The sequence below is a fragment of the Atractosteus spatula genome, chromosome 5 (assembly GCF_055471065.1).
Source record: "Atractosteus spatula isolate fAtrSpa1 chromosome 5, fAtrSpa1.hap1, whole genome shotgun sequence".
Classification (NCBI taxonomy): Eukaryota; Metazoa; Chordata; class Actinopteri; order Semionotiformes; family Lepisosteidae; genus Atractosteus; species Atractosteus spatula.
The window spans coordinates 24498664-24505132 of NC_142710.1; positions in this window are offsets into that span (position 1 = coordinate 24498664).

The following is a 6469-nucleotide window of genomic DNA, read 5'->3' on the forward strand; positions in this document are numbered from 1 at the left end:
ACTGTTCCTTGGTGGACACATTGAGTCCTTTCTCATTCCAATGTTAAGACACTTTTTCTGCAGGCACCTCATGAATTTAAGCCAGTGCTTCCCAACCTCGATCACAGGGAATTCACTGTATCTGAGGGTTTTCTTTCTGACTGAGCTACAACTCTCCAGTGCTAATTGAAGTTAATAGTTCTGATCAGCTTGTTCAGATGTTCGGTTTACTTGTTGTCCAAACTGTTCTCTACTTAAGAACATTGTTTCCAGCAACTTCAGAATACACAACTTTAAGCAATCTTTCCTTAACTTGTTGACCCTTATTTCTGGTTTAAAAGCTTTTAATACAGTATGTGATCAGTTTGCAGCCAACAAACAGCTGGAAAGAACACAGTATCTGACACTCCCACAATGAGCTACTGTATTTTCTCTTCCAAATTGATTAGAATTTAGGAAATACTCTTGAATGAGGGCAAATTATATAGGGTTGATATAAATTACAAATAATAAATTAATAATTAAGAAATAAATTAATTTGTAATAAAGAACATGGCTAGAGCAAAAAACAGAAGACAGCAGTCCTCCCCAAATCAGGGTTGGTTTAGAATTAAGGACTATCTATAAGAAAGCATAGAGTTTTGTAACTTTGTTGTTGTAGATCACTATATGACATTCACAAAATTAACTTAAGATCAAGTGTTAAACTTCTTGATATACAGTATTCAGTGAGATTTTCATATTATTTATGCAATCCCATTCTAAATGTATTGAGTTATCTATGCAGAAAATCTGACTTAATTCAACTGCCAGTGTAATATCACTCTCCTCGTGTTTTATTCTTCAGCAAGAATATCAAAATTATTTTACTGATCTTTCCTATTCAGTTGTCTTCTGGTTTCCTTAGATTCAACTATTTCGATGTTTAATATAATTACTTTAAAGAGAAAACAATTTAGTATCTAACATTAAATCCTAGAATGCAGAGTTTGTGCTGCTTAACTTTCAGTAAAGATTAATATGCATGCATATACTGTATAATTCCCTAAATGCCTTCAGAGCTCTTTTACTTAGCAATTAATAATTATTAAACCATTAAGTATCAAATTAAGAAAAACACCAAGGGGAAAGAAGTGGGGCTAAGCAATGATACAGAATGTGTTACTTGTCTTTTATTCACCTAGATACCAGGATTTTGCTATGACATGTATCTAAAGATTTAATTTATTTTCAGTAGACCATTTCTTAAGTCTGTAAATCTTCAAGGCATTATTAAAGCGAACTTTTGAAGGCTATATTCGGATGTGATATTAAAAGCATGCACTATTGCATTTGTGCTGTATACGGCAATTTTTTAAAATTTTTATTTATATTATGTCTGTACATTTGATAACCTCCTTCTATTTTCAACACCACAGATGAGTTGTATAAGGGCATGCAAACACATTTTTGCAAATTCATTTGTCTTTATGCCTTACAAAGATGTACTCTTCAAAATCTCCACTGTGTCTGTTTAAGCTTTTGCCCAGTGGTACATTCAAGCACATTCAGAGAACCAAGTAACGTCTCTAGGAAACCGGGTATTAGGGTATAATAAGTTACAATTCTATGGGATGTCATTAAATCAATATTATAGCTGGTAATCATCAAAAATAGTGTAATTTTGTATCAAACAATCTACCAATATAAGATGTACTTGGAATTCTCCAGTTTCCCTGATTTCTTAAAGAAACAAACTCATAGCTCAAATCAAGCTTCATTAAAATGGGGACGTAGAGAGCTCTCGTTAAACTAGCAAAAGATAGATTTCACTTCTAAGAGCGCAATAAGACTTGTTATTATTGTATACCGTCACTTATAATCTTTAGAACTGTTGTTTCCATTTAGTCATTACTGTACTGTACAATGAAAACGACGGAGCAACATGTTCAATTTTAAAGTTCATAAGGATGACCAGCAGAGGGCATTGCAAGTCTTTTTTCTTTTTACAAAGAACATTTCGACGCATCTTGACAGGACATGACAATTCATTTATTTGTGGCACCTGTGAATTATGTAATGGGCACTGATCATTCCTAGGTTCAGACACTGACTACTGCAGTATCTCTTACTTACGTTACTTACGTTATTAGGTTTTGTATCCTAAGTGAAGCCTGCATTGGAGTTTTTCACACTTAAATTTTGTTGTTGTTGCTGTTGTTGTTGTTGTTGTAGGATGACATGAAATTGCAGTGACTTATATTCAGATTTTTCAAAACAGGCTGTTGTCCACTAATAAAAATGTTCACATTAAAAGCAAGAAGTACTTCAAACAGCTAGAAATTCACATATTTTAATTTCTGTTTTGAGTAATTTTAATTTATCAGTCCAAGTGAGCTTCTGTTGAGGAGCCATGAGGTTTGTATTTACCAAGCTATCCAGCCAAGTTGTCGAGGCTTCTTTCAAGAAACAGCTGGATGAGATACAATAATTAAGTACTAGCAACCAAACAAGCAATATGGATGCCCTCCTTTCTTTGGAACTTATTTACAATCTTCTTTTGTAAAAACATTTCACAATTAAAAAGTATAGTTCTGTAAATCTAATAGTACTGTGTTAATAAAATGGCAAGTCATTAAAAAAAACACTGAATTGGTAAAATCAGTATTAAACACAATTTAGCATTATCTGGAAATGTAGTGCTGACTCCTTAGTCTAGCAGCTCGCCAGCTATGAAACAATATGAGAGAATTTCAAGTCAGTTGATTGACAGGTGTAGAAATATAAATGTTAACTGTGACTTGACGTGGAACCTTTTGTATGAAATGATATGTCAAATAGTGAAATGTACTTGGAAAATGATTTGCACATATTTTCTTGTTTGAACTAGAATGTTTAAATTTCTATCTCTTTTCAAACTATTTTCAAAGGAATTTCATTTCATTTTTCGGCAAATAGTTTTGAAAGATGATGCAGTGCCTTGAACGGGATTAAGACCTTTCCTGTGGTGTCCCATGTGGTAAAAATACAAAATGATAAATGATACTGTACATATACATTTTAAATTAATATTTTATTCAAAACCTGAACTCACTTTGAAGACTATGGGTAAGATCAGTTACAGTAATGTCAGCAAAAACTAAAGAAAAAAATCTTTGATTGCATAATTACTCAGACTCTTGAATTCAATATTTGGTGGAAGCATCTGTAGTAGAAATTACAGCTGCAAGTCTTTTTAGGCAAACCTTGCTCAAACTTTCCCAGGATGACTGTGAATTGCTTATGGACAGCAATTTTCAAGCCTTTCCAGTAGGATTCAAGTCAGGACATTCACTTTCTTATTATTAAACTATTCCAGTGTAGCTTTGGCATTCTAGTGTAGGTTTTTGTCCTGCTGAAAGGTGACATTTTGCCCCAGTTTTAGGTCTGAATCTTTTTCTTTATGATTTGCCATTACTTTGGTCCATCTATGTTCCCACACTATTGACAAGGTTTCCACTCCCTGCTGATGAGATCTAGAACTATAACAAACGTCTGCCACCACCATACTTGACATTAGTGATAGTGTTGACTGAGTGATGCTCTCTGTTGTAGTTGCATCGGAAGTAACACATTGCTTTCAAACCAAAAGTTAAAATTTTCTGTTGTTCAAGCACAAAACCTTTTTGCCACATATTTGCCGGATCCTTCAGGATTTTTTTGCACACCCTGTGTGAGATTTGAGTTATTTTCAGTTCCACACAAGCCTTTTTTGTGGAGTGTCCAAGATATTGCTGACACATGGACATTTTTTCCCATCTCAGCCACTGAACTCTTTCAAAGTTGCGCATGGCCTCACAATGTCATCTCTAACTTGTTTCCTCTTTGACCAACTGCTCAGCTGAATGTGTTTGGGTTCCTTCCACTTTTTAATGAATGCTCAGAGAGAGATATTAAAGGTCTTTGAAATATTTTATACCCTTCACCTTATCTGTGCCTTTATACAGCTGTACTCCTGAATTTGAAAAGTTCATTGGTCTCCTTGAAATTCACTTCCTGAGTAAATGTGTATTTATTCTGAAATCATGTGTACCTCTATTATTGCACACAGCCAGAGGTCATTCAGCTAATTGTGTGACTCATTAAGGTAAATTTGTTGAGCTAAATTAATTTAGATTTGCCACAGCAAAGAATTTGAATGCATACAGTATGCAATCATGGGTTTTCCATTTTTATTTCGCATGAATTATCGATTTGCTACTTTCTTTGAATCAACAAAATGTAAAAATAAGCAAGGGTCTGAATACTTCTACAAGGGACTGTAAATCGGTGTCTGACTAGAAAGCCTACCTTCTTAAACTGAGCTAATAACTAACTGACCCATAAAATTTATTAATGCATGAATGAGTTTAGATTATTTATACGAAAAACATTGACTTGGCTTGACATTTTGATGTGAAAAAGGTAATTGTAGGGTTTTTGTAGTTTGGGATAACAGCTGATTTAAAGGAAGGGAATTGTTAGGAGTTTCCTCTGTTCCTGAAAATTATTTTCTGAGAGAATTATAAAAGATTGTGAGACTTCAGTGCTTCGGGGCAAAATTGTCCTACTGTGAGGTTGGAATACTTTGTTAGATAACTGGATTAGTTTTTATTTACTGTTTCGTAGCTAAAATGTTTCAGGGCAGTCTGTTGGTCTCCTCGTTATGAGCAACAACAAATGCAGACAGCAATCATTTGGAGACTAACAACATCTTTGCTACAGTTCATGAAGAAAAATAGCCACATTCGGTTGGTGTTGAAGGGTAGCAGTATGTGATCTGCCAAAATCTATGGACTTTTCTGTAAAGGACAAGTAATTTCCAGAGAGTCACAATGCTGTTAAGAACTTTGATAATGGATTGTCACAGATTACCCTAGGGCTGGCTTTATTTTCACTAATTTACGTAAGTAGGTTTTTCAGTATTTCTATTTAACTTACAATTAATAGACATTCGGATTACAGATATTCTGTAATAAAAAGCATAATTTTTCTTTAGTTTAAGTCAGTGCTTACATTTCATTTCAGGATACAGATAATAGATTAATTTTCAAACCTGCAGAAAACTGCTTACAATACATTCATGAGAGTAATATTTTATTGTTCTGGGTTTTGGCAGAGATTTACTTTTACCTGAATTCTGACTTTTTGTTTCCTTGGTAACAAAGGCAAACAGGAAGGCAGTAGGCACAATAAAGATGGTAATTAAATGATTTTTAACTGTATCTAGTTATTTTTGTAGAAGTTACATATGTAAATATTGAAAATATTTTTAATTTAAGATGTACTGTAACTATTGTACTGAATGAAAACACAGTGTATTTAAAAATGTATCAATTACTGATGTACAATACGTACAGTACAGCAGCCTGCTGTATGAAACCTGTAATGGCTCACAAAAGGCTACAAAGATAATGAAACTACTGTAACTAATTTAAACTCTATTTCAATGCCAGTTCCGACTGTCACAAATCAACAGCTGTAACACAAATATACAGTATATATGTTTTGGACATTGATTCTGTAAAAGTTTGGATCCAATTCTTATGTTCTGCAGTTATACATACTCAAACATAGTTCCTGAAGTTTAAAAAAAACACTTATGTAGACAACTGAAATAGCAATCAAATGTTTTTCTTAGAACAAGCATGCAACCCAAAAATGTCATAAGATGTTGCTAATTCACAAAAACATCCTCAGGCATTTCTCAAAAGTCTGTAAATACACTATCCCCCTTCCCTTACAGAATGGTTTGTGTATATTCTACCCCTTGTGTACTGTAACACTGATCTCTTTTGTTCATTCAAAGTGGCTCACACAGTTAGCTATATTCATGCTTTACTAGAGAAAGTCCCATCAGTAGCTGGGCTTTTGTCACAAGAAGACCAGAGTACATAAATCTTTCTATGATGTATTTACAGTCAGCAATTTGGGAGTAAAAAGTCACTGACAGCTGAATATCTTAATGTCTAAAAACCATTCACTGTGATCAATTGAGCAACACAAAACTTTTTAGTTATCTTTTGTTTTTGTTTTAGGATTCTTTGAATGCTTCTGTTTCCAGACGAAGAGATTATCAGGTAAACTAGTTACGCTATAAGCCTTTCAATTTCTGCTTCTCTGCATGTTTGTAATGTATGTGAAAGACTATAGAAGGGAAATTTCATAACATTCTAAAACCATATTGTTTTATAAAGTGTTCTTGTTTTATATAATGATCAAATGTTAAGATTAAAATGATTCTGATCCATTTATGAAGAACATATGTACTGTAGAACTAATTAATGCATAGCAATAATAAGTATTCAAGGATTTCAGAAAGAAATGTGTCAGTTTTTGCATAGTTTGTATTGTACATTGGCAATTGCAAACAAAGCATTTACGATTTGTGTCTTGCTTGTGTATTTGTTTAATTTTTATATAGGTTTAGATATCTGTAAAAATCTATGCTTCCTCGAGGCTGACGATGTAGCTTAATAATTTTTGCTGTTAC